The 14,673-nt window shown below is 39.9% G+C and overlaps 1 protein-coding gene across 6 annotated transcripts in view; it reads right to left on the bottom strand.

The window, feature by feature from the left end:
• EXTL3 (exostosin like glycosyltransferase 3) overlaps positions 1–12,144 on the bottom strand; it is a 76,654-nt gene extending 64,510 nt beyond the window's left edge. For 5 of the 6 annotated variants that reach the window (XM_023736732.1, XM_023736729.1, XM_023736733.1 and 2 more), the window contains exon 1: positions 11,929–12,144. The gene's annotated coding sequence lies outside the window, so the exon portion shown is untranslated. The remainder of the gene's footprint in view (positions 1–11,928) is intronic. The other variant, XM_023736731.1, reaches the window with a different exon arrangement.
• Positions 12,145–14,673: the final 2,529 nt, after the last annotated feature.

Raw genomic sequence — 14,673 nt, 5'->3', positions numbered from 1 at the left:
AATATTGATATTGGCCACTCAGCTCTCAGTTAATACAGGTAGTCCCCGACTTACGATTTATTTGATTTACAATCAACCACACTTAGAACCATCAGTGTACCTGGCACACTGCATCTTCCTGGGAGGAAGCTACGGGAAAATGCATGCAGGGGATATGGAAAATTGCTGAGTTATGTGAATATACTCCAAGCATTTGATCAGGATAATACTATGGAAGAGATCAGTGGAAAATCTGTCCCTATGACAAGAATGCTGAATTAAGAACTTGATATCCCTGATGCGGAATAGCTCAAAGACCACGAAAGAGGGGAATTGACATATCAGAACTCAGTGGATTTTGAAGAGGAAAGAAATGCTAAAGAAGAAAGAAATAATGAGGAAGAGGAACGAGAGAACTTGTCAAAAATTTTTACAGTGAAAGGATTAGCTGAAGTTTTTTCTATTCAGGGGCTTCAGTTGCTTGAAAACATGGACACAAACGCTGATCGCTTTGCTAAAGTCGACAGGCAAAGTGAGGAAGCAGTGAGATGTAACCGTGAAATACACGAAGAAAAAAAGAAAAGGACCATACAGACAAGTCTCACTAATTTTCTAACTAGAAACACCATCCCCATTCCCAGGGATAATCCAGAACCTTTCACAAGTGGAGTTATTACTGCAACTGTCGAAATGTCAATGTCATCCAACTCTTCATCGTAGGAGTAAACTTTTATGATTTGTGTATTTTTTTATGTATGTACATATGTGTGTACTAAAATACACCTGTAAGTTTATATGTAATGTTTCCAACCCCCAAAGACAAATAAAGATAGGATTTACAAAGATACTGTTAATAAAACGTAATAATAACGCAAACTAAAAAAAAAAATGATGTATTTGATTTATGTCAGAACCGACCTGTGACAGAGTTGTCAGAAGGGAAGACTAGGAAATTTGCCTAGCTTAACTTTTTCCATTCTTTTTCTTTCAAACTTTCCATATTCTCATGTTCTACGTGAGTCTTACAAACAGTTGAGAACAAGATCTTGTTTTTTTTAATAAAAATCTAATCTTAACAATCTTTTTCTTTTAACTGGGATATTTAGTCTACATGTTTATTATGATACAGTAAGATTTACTTCTGACAATCTTATTTTGTGTTATTTATCATTCTTTCTAAGCTGCCACCCCTTTCCTGCCTTCCACTGAGTTGGTCAAGTTTTTGATTTCCTTTTTTAACCCTTCTTTTAGTCTGCAGGAGTCCTTCGGTGACACAAATGGTTAAGTACTTGACTACTAACCAAAAGGTTTGTGGTTTGAACCCACCCAGAGGCACTTTGGAAGAAAGGTCTTGAGATCTGCTTCTGAAAAGTTAGAGCCATGAAAACCCTATGGAGATTCACTGATAGTAGTTGCAGTACCAATCTGGAAGTTATACATTAAATTTGTTTTCTTCGGTGGTTATGCTTAAAATGTAGCATGCATTCTTGATTTAGCCAAATCCAAAGTTTAACAATAATATTTCTTGCCTCCTCTCACCTAGTAGAACATTACCTATGATTACCCATCTCTCAACTTAGATGTCATTATGGACTAATAATTTAGCTCTATCTTGGTTTTATACTCTCAATATTAGCCCTTATTAATAGAATCCATACTTGTTTAGATTTACCCACGTGTTTACCAATTTATTTGCTCAATATTCCATTTCTTTTTGCATTTCTTCCTTCTTTCTGGTTGCTTCTGTCTACCCAAAGTAGTTCCTTCAGTGACAATCTGCTGGTGGTAAACTCTGTTTACGTGAGAACATTTATTTCACCCTAATTGTTGAATGATAGTTTAGCTGGATATACCATTCTAGGTTAACAACTTTTTTCCATCAACACTTCGCAGAAGCTTCTGGATTTCATCACAGCAATTGAACAGTAAGAAGTTAGTCTTAATTGTTATACCTTGTGGGTAATCTGACTTTTTATTCTGGTTGTTTTACAATCTTTTTGTCTTCAGAGTTTTGTAGTTTTGATACAAAGTAACTAGATGTGGATTTTATATTTTTAGGCTCAGGACTCACTGAACTTTCTGAATCTGATGATTCATGTCTTTCATTAATCTAGAAAATTCTCAACCATGATCTCTATGAATATTGCCTGTCTCCCATTCTTTCCTTGAGCTCTTATTAGATGACTAGATGTAAGACCTCCTCATTCCATTTTCCACGTCTTTTAACCTCTCTTTTATATTTTCTATTTTTGTGCTACCTTCTGGAAATTTCCTCAGATCTATCAGTTCAAGAGTTCAGAAGCTGGGAAAATTTTTTAGTCAAGGGCCAGACAGTAATCATTTTAGACTTTCTGGGCCATAAACAGTCCCTGTTGCATATTTTTATTTGCTATTTTTAAACAATCTTTATGTACTTTAATGTATTTTTTGTTGTTGTTGATAATATACACAGTAAAACATACACCAATTCAATAATTTCCACATGTACAATTTAGTGACACTGAGTACATTCTTCAAGTTGTACAATTATTCTCACCCTCCTTTTTCTGAACTGTTTAAACAATCTTTAAAAATGTAAACACCATTCTTACTTTGCAGGCTGTGATGGTAAAGATTATGTATCAACTTGGCTGGGTCATGATTCTCAGTGTTTAAATGTGATCACTCCCATGACTGAATATACTGTAAGTAGCCAATCAGACAAAAGGGAGTTTCCTTGGGGGTGTGGCCTGCATTTGAATATAAGCAGACGTTCTGGCTTTTTTGCTCACTCTGGATTCTGTGGCTGCCTCCTACTGTCTCATCTCCAGTTCTTGGGACTTGAGCTGTCAGCTTATCTGCAGAACTTGGGATTCATCGATCTTCACAGCCTGTGAGCGGAGCCCTGCTCTCTGACCTGCCAATCCTGGGTTTGCCAGCCCCTGCAGCTACGTAAATCAGGAGAAACCTTGCGGTCTTGCCTGCCAATATTGGAATTAGTCAACCTTCACTGCCTGTGAGCGGGAGCCCTGCTCTATGACCTGCCAATCTTGGACTTGCCAGCTTCTGCGGCTGTGTGACTTGGGAGAGGCCTCTACCCTGATCCATGGACTTGGGATGTTCTAGCCTCTACAATCGTGTGAGCTGTTTCTGTGCTATAAATCTCTCTCTCTCTCTCTATATATATATATATACACACACACACACACACACACACACACACACACACACTCATACAATCTACTGGTCAGTTTGTCAACCCCTGACCTAGTTCATTAATTCACTCTTCAGCTGTGTCTATCTGCTATTTATCCTAGCTACTGGGTTTTAATTTCAATGACTATTTTATATTCCAGAAGTTCTATGGGTTCTTTTTTTTTTTTTTTTTAATCTGCCTTTTATTTTCATGGCAATACCTTATTTTTTCTCATGTTTTCTATTCTCTTCATGTCTTTAGTTTGTTCTATCTGCTGATTCTTGCTGATAGTGGGACAGTGGATTATTTCTTCATATGCTTTGTAGTTCTATACTGAGTTCATCTTTCCGTGTTTTATTTCTGGGAACTCTGTGTGGCCTGGATTGAGGATGTGTCTCTCTGGAATAGTTTGTGTCAGATACTTCTGTCATACTAACAGCCACAGATCACTTTTTATGTCAATTCCGCAATCTGGAGGTTCCCCAGACCCACAGATATTATAAATTTCAACATAAAACCCATATGAAAGGAAACCATGATTATGAGTTCTCAATGGATATTCCCTTCCCCCATCAATCCAAAGTCTAGGCTTAAAGAAATATCTCCATGTGCTCATGGATGGATTTTTTTTAAATCTATCTACTCTTTTATTGAATGTTCAGCCCTTCAAAGATGCATACTGTACCTGGTGTTTCAAATCTAAGGTCAGCCCAACTGTGGTGACAATGAAGATCATGTGGGAGCTGGAACTCCCATTCCTGCCCAGGAGTAGCAAGGAGCCCCCCAACTTGGGGGTCAACAGAGGCTGAGTGGGGAACCTGGACTTCTACCTCCACCTAGCATTAACAAGGGAGTACCCAAACCGGAGTAGTGTCAAAAAAGACAGCTAAAAATAAAAGGTTTAAATAAGATCCAGAGTCTCATAATACAAAAATGTCCACGTTTGAATAAAAAAATCAGTCATCATACCAAGAACCAGAAAGATCTTGAACTGAATGAAGAAAGGGAATCAATAGATGCAACATCAAAATGGCGGAGATGTAAGAATTATGTGACAATAGATTTTAAAGCGGCCATGAGAAAACGGCTTCACAAGCAATTATGAACATGGTTGAAACAAAAAAATAGAAAGCCTTTCAAGGAAATACAAAATCTCAGCAAAGAAATAGAAGATATAACAGAGAACCAAATGGAAATTTTAGAAATGAAAAATACAACAACCAAAATTAAAACCTCAGCGGATGGGCTCAACAGCAGAATGAAGGCACAGAGGAAAAAATTAGTGAAATTAGAAAAAAATAGAGCTATAGAAAATAACAGCACCTCAGGCACATATGAGACTATAACAAAAGATCTAACGTTAGTGTCATCAGAGTCCTAGAGGCAGAAGAAAAGAGGGTAGGTTGAAAAAGTATTCAAAGAACTAATGGCTGAAAGCTTCTCAAATTTAGCAAGAGATATAAGCCTATAGATTCAAGAAGCTGAGCCAACCCCAAACAGGATAAACTCAAAGAAATCCATGCCAAGACACATCATAATTAAACTTCTGAAAACTAAAGACAAAGAAAAAATCCTGAAGGTAGCCAGAGAAAAATAACACTTTATCTATTAATGACGACAATCCTCATTGACGACATCTGAATCAATATAATTACAGACAACTAGGGAAGATAAACAGCAATATACCTCATTCATGTAGAAAGTTTACAGGCTACATGACACATACTTGGGAGAAAGAAGAAATGACTTAAATTTAAATGTGGTTATCTTTGGGAGAAGACATTCTGTACAGAGAGAAAGTAGACCTTTCACTTTTTATAACTATTATTTATTTGTATTTACAATGTGCCAGGCACAGTACTGTAGATTACACACTTTACGTACATTATCTCATTTCATCCTCACATCAACCATATGGGGATAGGTAATGTTATTTCTACTTTACAGATGAAGAAGTCATGAAACACTGAGGTTAGATAACTTGTTCAAGGCATGACAGCAAGAACACTGTGGAGTCCAGATACAAAGTCAGGTCGATCTGACCCAGAGCCCTGTATACTATTTCACACTTGCTTACTATTTGTTTACTTAAAAGACTCAGTTTGTTTTACAAAAAAAAATATTACTTTTGAAATTAAGAAAAGTATTTTTAACTTGTTAGTCATTTTAAAAATGAAGTACACCATTTTAGATTTTAATAAATGTTAAAATTTTTTAATAAATAATTAATTGGAAAAAAATAAAGTCAGATTCCTAAATTACAAACCAAAACCAAAAATAAATCCCAGATGGATTCAAGAGTTAACTGTAATAAATTAAACCATAAAAAGAATAAAAGAAAAACATGCATAAAATTTCAACTTAAGTACAGGCACTTTCTAAGCATCCAAGCAAAAGCAAGATCTATGATGCAAAAGTCAATAGATTTCACTACGTAAGAATCAAAAGCCTCTATGCATTTGTTTTTTTTAAAAAAAGCTTAGATTTAATTAAAGGACTGGAGAAACATTTGCAATATATAACAGGGTTAACAGAAGTGAAGGCAATACAAAAATAATCAAAGGATATAAACAAGTGACACAAAAAGGTGTTCGTATGACAAATAAACATTGTTAAATGTTTAGTCTTCCCAGCAATCAAAGAAATGTATGTTTGAAACAAGACACAGTGACATCTTCCACCTATAAATAAGCAAAAATATTGTAAAATTATAATACTTGGTACTAACCAGGATACAGAATAACATGCCCATACTCTGCCGGTGGGAGTAAAAATTGGTACAAGCTTTCTGGAATACAATTTGGCGTTAAGTAATACAAGCCTTAAAATTGTTTCTGTCTTTTGATCCTGCAATTCCACTTCCAGAATTAGTCTTAAGAAAGAATCACGAATAAGGAAAAAGATTTAACTTCGAGAATGTTCATGTTAAAATACTAGAAAGGATACAACTTAATAAATTACAGTACCTCTCTGCACTATGCTGGCCAGGGTACAGAATGACAGTTACTCTTATATCTTGCCAGTGGGAAGGTAAACTGAAAACTAATTTGGCCATTTACAACAGAAGTCTTTAAAAAGTTCTGATCTTTGACTCAGCAATTTTACTTTCTAGGAATGTATTCTATGTGACCAAAGATTTATGTACAAAGATGCAACCACTACAGCATTTTTATAATAGCAATATATATATACACACACATACATATGTAAATAAACTAAAATGTATAACAAATTAACATATTTATTAACATATATATGTAAATAAATTAAATTCCAAGAATGAGAGCAAGGTTAAATATAAAGTATGGTAAATCCATGTCATCAATAAGACCATCATGCCATTAATAAGCTTTTCAACAATTTTAAATAAAATGGGAAAATGTCCATAATACAATGTTAAGTGGAAAAAACAGATTTGAAACCACATATTCAGTAAAATACAAGCTGTTTAAAATGCGTATGTATATATTTCTTAATAAAAAAACAATTGGAGCAAAAACACTAACAATGGCACTTCCAGATTGTGGAATTATGGGTGATTTTTGTATTCTTCATGTTTCTCTCTTTCCATATCTCCTAAAAATGAGAGTGCACTATATTTATAAATCAGAGATGTGGGGGTCGGGGAAGAAGAGAATAGAAACAGGTTTTTTAATAAAGTCTTCAGATGAATTTTGCTGAAGTTATCTTCCTAGAGCAATCAACTTGCCAAGTGTCTTGAATGTAAACTAATTTCTCTGTTTTCCATTCCTCAAGAAAACATGATTTTTATTTTATGCTGTGGAAGCACACAACTGACATTTTAATTCCCCCAAACCAAAACCAAACCCACTGCTGTCAATTCCAACTAATAGCGACCCTATAGAACAAAACAGAACTGTCCTATAGGGTTTCTAAGGCTGTACTCTTTACGGCAGCAAACTGTCACATTTTCTTCCAGAGTGCCTGATGGGTTCGGACTGCCGACCTTTCGGTTAGCAGCCAAGCACTTAAGCACTGTGCAACCAGGGTTCCTGATTAATCCCCCAGACCTCCCTAAATGAAACAGAGAAACTGAAGTAAAAGTATACTAAAAACCAAAACCAAACCCATTGCCGTCGAGTTGACTCTGACTCATAGAGACCCTATAGGACACAGCAGAACTGCCCCACAGGGTTTCCAAGACGCAGCTGGTAGACATGAACTACCGACTTTTACTTAGCCAAACACTTAACCACTGCCCTACCAGGGCCCCAAAGTTTGCTAGGCCACACATAAATCAGCAGTATGACTCAGGCATCCCACTTAAACCTTCATGGGTGAATTCAACTCAAGACTCAAGTTTTGCCTTCCCTTTGTCACTACCAACTTTCTGATTCATCAGGTTCCCTAACTTCACAATTCCTTGTCCTTCTTTACTCATAAGCCTCTTGTCCTTTTTTAACTCATAAATTAAACGTTTGGACTAGATGATCTCAAAAGATCCTTTTAGATTCTAGGACCCCACTGACTTAAAACTGCCTTAAAGTACATACATATTTGTTTGGATTTTACGGTTTGTTTGTTTGTTTGTTTTGAGGTGGGGGGGGATTTCAACACATTGATTCAAGGCAGCAAGGCCCAAGATCTCTTGTTTCACTTTCAAGATTTCAAGCTTAATGCTTTTCTTTAAGGCATCCCTTAATATTCCATTGAGTCCATTAACAATGGTTTGGGTGTTCATCAACTATTTTCTCCATTCTAAGCCACAATGCTTTTATATTTTACAGCTCTACTTCAGAAAACAAAGAAAGGGAAGTCATGCTAGGAGGAATAAATCAAGGTTGGAAGAAAACCAGCATCCAAAAAGACTTTATCAGTCTGTAATAACTTATAATTAACCAGATGAAATTTAAGACAAAGCAAAGTTCAATACTTAGATCACAAAACTACGTGGAAATAATTTAGTTTAACAGTGGCAAACACACAGAAGGTTGTGATTTCAGTTGCCATAACTTCAGTGAATCAAGAGTATGATACAACTACTTAGAAAAAAAAAGATCATCTTATTTTTGTTTCTTCTTTTTTCTTTTTAAACAAAGTATAGTGCAGAAATCCAAGGACTAAAGGTCACTCTACTCTGTCAGTCCATTGTATATGTATTCCATGCTGAGTGGCACACTTTAAGAGGGAGATAACTAAGTAAATGGAGTGCAGAGGACTAAGAAGTTGGTGAGGGGATTTGAAACTGTTAGGTAAGAAACATCTGAAGAAACTGAAAATATTTAGCCTGTGGAATAGAAGACCTAGGAAATGGATGGCCAGCTCAATGCCTACAGAGGCCCTGAAAGCGATGTAAATGGATGGAACTGGGAGGTAAGGACTTTAGCAAAATGGACAGTACATTTAGCATCTAAAGAAGATTACTGCCATCAGAAATGTGAGCTCTTCATTGCCAAATTCTCTAATTTCTTTCCAAGAGAAGACAGAAATAGAGATTTTAATGTAAAATTTCCTCATTTCTAAAAGTTGGCTACCAATTTAGGTTTTTGTTTAAGCTGGGCAAGGTAAATAATAGGTAACCCAGACCTTATTTGATCCATGCACACCAGTATGCAACTTGTGACTTGGAAAAATATGATGGCTACCTTCAAACACTTGAAGAACTGTCACAGAGACTAGGAATAGATTTGTTCTAGATGGCCCTAGTGGGTGACAACCATAAGGAGGCAAACTGCAGCTCAATTTAAGGAAAAGTTTCCTGAAGGCTAGTCTACAATTTGCAATGGGCTGCCCGGGGAGCTTTACTATTCTATAGGTATTCAATTAGGACAAGTCAGTAAATATTATCGACTGGTTCCAGAATTCTGCCAGTTACTACTCGTGGCCTTGGTCAAATAACCTCCTCAAGCCTCAGTTTTCTTTCCTGCCTCCCCTCCTCATCAAAAAAAAAAACATTGTAACATTTAGCCTCCTATCTCTCAGAGTTATTATAAAGATCAAAATCTACATTAAAAAAATTTGGAAGTACTATATAATGGCAAAAAAAACTATAGTAACTTAAGACATTATTATAAATTACTATCATAATATATTTATATATATATGTCTTATCTCATCAGGAATATACTCCCAATCTGATTCATTCTGTATTCCTCCCTCAGACTCCTCAAATACTTGTTGAAAAAACATTAAAAGGAAGTTAGAAAAGACGGTTAAAATGATAACAATGTAAGAGAAATCAGTCAACAAAGCAAACATCCAGGATGTTAATCATTAATACCACTGATCAATCTAAAAGGTAGCAGGCCCAGTCAAATGAAGGAACATACAAAAGTAATGACATGCATATGTGGGTGATACTCTACAGCAAGCACTGGCAAACTAAAGCCCACTGCCTGTTTTATAAAGTTCCACTGGAACACAGCCTCTCTCATGCGATTACATATTGTCTACAGCTGCTTTCAGAGCACAATGGCAGAGGTGAGCAGCTGTAAAGCCTAAAATACTTACTATCTGGCCCTTTACAGAAAAAGTTTGCCATGCCCCACTCTCAGGTTACAAACCACAAACCTCAGGTTGGTTAAATAGTGAGACACAGTTCCTCTTCCTATGGCTTCATCCCTGAGATTTTAATGGGTCATTTGGTGCATGCGAGCAATATCCTACAATGTACATTATGGCATAAGTGTAGGAGCAGTAAATATGTTACTAAATGGAGACTCCATGTTCCTCTTACATTTTCAAGATTACACATTTTTTTAATCGTGCTTCTTATCCACCTAATAACATCACCAAAGAGATCTGAAGTGTGAAAGGAGGTGGGAATGGCTGAGGCAGGAAAAGATCAATGTTTACAGGTAAGCCTACCTCTGTTCCTCCTGAGTGCTCAAACTCCACCTGCCTGAGTTTCACTATTTTCACTGAACCTACAAACACATGAAAAATCATTTTTCCCTCGTACTTAGTTTAGCTGCCCTATCATTACAAGTTTTAAGAAGAAAGTTACCAAAAATTAAGAGGAAACAATAAGTTAACAGAAGTTTTCTCAGCTAAACTTAATATCCAGCAGAAATTGGTTGGCAGTTTGGGGAGTCTATGAAAAGTCCCTGGTTCTATCTCCTGCCTCACTCTGAAGTAACTGTTAAGCAAAGGCTCTCAAACCTTTACTAACAGAGTTGGTGAGATATTCACTTTTCTCCTAATACCTGACACTATTTCAGGTAATACCTTCAACCCTTCTCCTGAAGACTACTTACTAATTTCATTTCAGAATGGGACCTCACACACTGCTGCCACTGCCTCACCCCTGCATCACCCTTCACTGACTTTTCACGCCACAGCTAGCCTAGTGTGCCCTGAGGAAAAGGGCACCTCCTTATCTAGTCCCCCTACATTCTTCCGATGGTTTCAAAACATCCTTTGAACCTTCCCCCCTCTCCGAGAAGTCCACTTCTCGGATTAACTGCTGAGCAAAATACAGGAAAACTGCATACAATTTTGCACGATTGCAGCAAAGATTTAAAAAAACAAAACAAACACATGGGAACCCAGCCTTCAAAAGTGAAGCAACCTAAATTGGAGGAAGTATAGGAAAAAGTGGGGAAAACAAATGCTTAAGTTGCCTCTTAAGTCAATCACAAACGGAAGGAAAAAAAATGTGCTGTTTGCGTTTCCTCTTCCAAAAGAGTCAAACCAACAGGTCTTCATGAAGCCACCAGAATTTGTAAAAAGGAAAAAAGCGACGAAGGGGAGAAGCTGTTCACCAAATTCCCAGTCTTTTGAGAGCCAAAAACCAACAAACCAAACCCGCTGCCGTCGAGTCAATTCCGACTCATAGCGACCCCACAGGGCAGAGTAGAACTGCCCCACAGAGTTTTCAAGGAGCGCCTGGTAGATTCAACTGCGGACCTTTTGGTTAGGAGCCTGTAGCACTTACCCACTAAGCCACCAGGGTTTCTTTGAGAGCCACAGATATCCGAAAAGGAACTGAACTACTGGCTCAATCTGAGTAAGAGATAAACGCCTAATCTGCAGTCCTACAGCCGTGCCTGATCTCAAAAGGGCTGTGGATTCGCATTATAGCCTGCAGCGTGGGCCGGGTGACTGGGCTAAGATTTCCGTAGCGTAGATGTGCACACAGCCCCTCTCCAGTGCAAACAGAGCTAGGCCTATCGCTACAGAACCTGGACGCCAAAGCCCCAGATCCAGGGAACAGCAACACCTGAACCCCTGGAGAGGAAGTGGTTCATTACGAAAGAAGAGTGCACGGCAAGGCTGGACCTCCAGTTTGTCCAGTAAAAATAACTAGTGGAAGAGCAGCAGCAGGCGACTGTGTCTGAATGCAGCACAAGGCAGATGTGGGAGTCTGTGCGCTGGGAAAATGGGGGGCGGGGGCACAGTCCGGTGCTGCTCCTTCGTCGACAGAAGATGCTCCACACAAGCAGCTGGACAAACACCGGGGGCAAAAGAGGGGTGGAGGATTTCAGGGAGAAGAGGCTGGACAGCAGAAGCAGAAACGGGGATGGAGGTGGGTCTGAAACAACCCTAACTGGGGCTACAGGAGGCACGTGGGGGTAGGGAGGTCGTGTTTATAGCTACAGAGAGACCCGTTACCCCTCATCGCTAGTGGCTAACTCCCTCGTGGTCCTCTGCCCAGGACCACGAAATGTTCGGGAAGGCCTACTCCGAGGCCGCACGCCTCCCGCTGCCCTGGGCAGCAGCTTCCAGCCGGGCTCCCACGGCCCCCAGTTCAGCCGGACCTGGTCCTGCCCGCCCGGTGCCCCAGCCCTTGGGGTAAGCCCCGGGATCCATACCACGAGCCCCTTCCGGGCCACTGCTGGAATCCAGACCGCCGCCTCCGGCTCCTCCGGTCTCCTGCTGCCGCCAGCAGTCCTACTGGCTTCCAGTTCAGGAACGAGCCGCTGCCGCCTGCGCGAAACTCGGGTTCCCAAAAGCCGCTCTCGCCGCCTACCTTCCAGGCCGCGCGGAGTCCTTCACTCCCCCTGCCGGCAGGCAGCCATTTCCGACGAGCTACGGCGGAACCACCCGAAGTGCGCCAGGCCGGAAATGGCCGAACCCAAGCGTTCAAGCGAAGAGGAGGCGGCGGGAGGAAAGTGGAGGGGGCGTTCGAGACTTTCCGGAAATCGCCCGAAGGGACGCCGAGGCCTACAGGTTCTGGGTTGTGCGGGTCCAAGAGGGGCGAGCAGGAGCGCCGAGGAGTTGTAGGAAAAGCACCACCCCAGCCAGGGAAGCGGGGCCGGCGGGAAGAAAGGACGGACGGGCAAACCCACCTTCCTCAGAAAAACTTATGGAGTGCAAAGAAAAATGTTCCCGGGAGCTCTGGAACTGGGTAAAACTCCAGAGCCTCTGCCGCTTCAACGATGTCAGCGGCAGTTTAGAGCAGGCCCGGCGAAATTCAAGTCAGCACCTTCGGTTCTAAAAATAAATCTATGGTCAAAGAAGAGGTCTTTCTAAATAAAGTGGCCAATCTCCAGCAAATGGTCTGAGGTTTTAAAACACTTTGATTAACAACAAAAAGCTGGCGGCATTGATGCCTATGAAAAATGCGGGGCCTTAACAGGTTTATTAACAGGTTACTCCAGTAGTGTGCGGAATGATCAAAACTAAGAAGAAAAAAAATACAGTTTTAAATTAAGAGCCAACCCTCTGATGAGAAAATTGCATATATTCTACAATCAAAAAAAAAACACGTGATTGTTGTTTATTTCTACACTTGTAAAATAAGGGCAGGCCTTTTTGGATAACTGAAACAAGTAATGTGGTGGGGGTACTCTAGCAATCCTAAAAGACTAAAAGATCACTAGCGTTAACTCAGAAATGAGTTAAAACCATTAGTTAAGCATCTATAACTGCGATGGTAATGTGAAACCAAATTTGCTCCAATGTATCAAAAACTTTTTTAATTCCCAAAAAGCAAGGATTCTACTCCAGGGTTCCCCAGTCAAGGAACCCAAACACCAGGGCTTGCAGTAGTAGCTGAGGAGGGCCAAGGCCAGGGCCAGCTCCTATCCCTGTGCTTGGGTGGTCTGTTACTTTCAGCCAAACTGCACCCCCCAGAGACAGGGCTCCTCAGCTGACCTATCCCATCCACACACCCGTCTTGGTGGAGCCCAAGCAAAGTGCTCTGTCTAGGAGGCTGAGAAAACGCTAAAGATTGATTAGTTTCCCACAGGGGACAGTTTAAGGATTCAGTTTGCAAAACAAAACTAGAAAAACCTAGCAACGCATTTTCCAGACAGAGCACACTTTTCACCCCACCATACCCAAATCAGCCCTTTTTGTTCCTATCCTCTTTCCTGACACCTTCTTATTCTCCTCTCTATTTTCCTTTCTCCTCACACCTCGCTCTTTTCCTCTTCTTTCCCCTTTATTACTGTAAACAAACTTCAAAGTCCTACCACCCTCATATATGTACAAAAACAACCCCTTTTTAACTTTTACTCATTTTGTTAAGGAAAATCAGAGAGAGGGAAACAAATTTAAAAAATCACAAGCATTCCAGTAAGGCAAACATGGGGAAATATTCTCCAAGTTTCATGAATAGCCTAAAATTGTCTTTTTTTCACGGTTCATCTACTTGGCTTTCCTCCAAAGTTCAGTGGCAGCAGGCAGAAGTCAAGCAGTGTGGGAGGAGACACAATAGAAGCCATGGTAAGAATTACCAGGTGTTGGTTCATCTCCATACTAACAAAAGTGGACATGCAGATACCTGCTACCTGGAGGACTCAGCCTAAATGTCTTCTTATGTATCTGAATAACCCAACACATTGTAGCCCCCAAGGTCAACGTATTTGATTTTAATGACAGCCAAGCGCCTTAGGGAGGAAAAGGATATTCAGCCAAAATTTGACTTATACTTGCCTTCACAGGAGCCCTGGCTGCTGCTGGTCACCCCTCCTCACTTCTTCCTCTTGCTTCTCCGTACTCCCCTCAAACAGTTCTATCTCAATCTCCTTCTCTGACTTCTGTTCCTTCTCCTGACTCCTAAAAGGTGTTCCTCACCAAAGATATGCCATTGGCCACTTTCTTTTTCCTCTCTACACTCCTTTGTTGCCGATTTCAATCAGTTGCCTTGCATCATCTCCACCTGCAAGAAGATCACTTGCTGCAGCTCTCAAGTCCCTGTTTGCCAGTTCTACTCTAGACATCATCACATCATCCTATTAATACATACTATATGAATACTCAATTGTCAAACAATAAGCTAAACTTTTTGTTATGGATTGAATTGTGTCCCCCAAAAATGTGTTGTAAATCCTAACCTCTACGCCTGTGGTTATAATCCCCTTTGGGAATGGGTTGTTTTTGTTACCTCAATAAAGCGGATTGGAGCCGCCTGCCGCAATAGCCAATTTTGAGACAGGATGAGGTGAGTAGCAAGGGTTTTATTATATATCTATATATAGGAGACAGAGGGGAATAGATTCCTCCAAAAAACCCATCTCTCCCACTGGGGATCAGCTGAAGGTTTTTATAGGGACAGGATTATGGGTCTTAGAAGTTTGTGTTAGTTCCCCCTTGAGGTGGTCATGTCTCAG

This window comes from Trichechus manatus, unplaced genomic scaffold (assembly GCF_000243295.1).
Source record: "Trichechus manatus latirostris isolate Lorelei unplaced genomic scaffold, TriManLat1.0 scaffold00091, whole genome shotgun sequence".
Classification (NCBI taxonomy): domain Eukaryota; kingdom Metazoa; phylum Chordata; class Mammalia; order Sirenia; family Trichechidae; genus Trichechus; species Trichechus manatus.
This window is presented reverse-complemented; position numbering and strand designations above follow the sequence as displayed.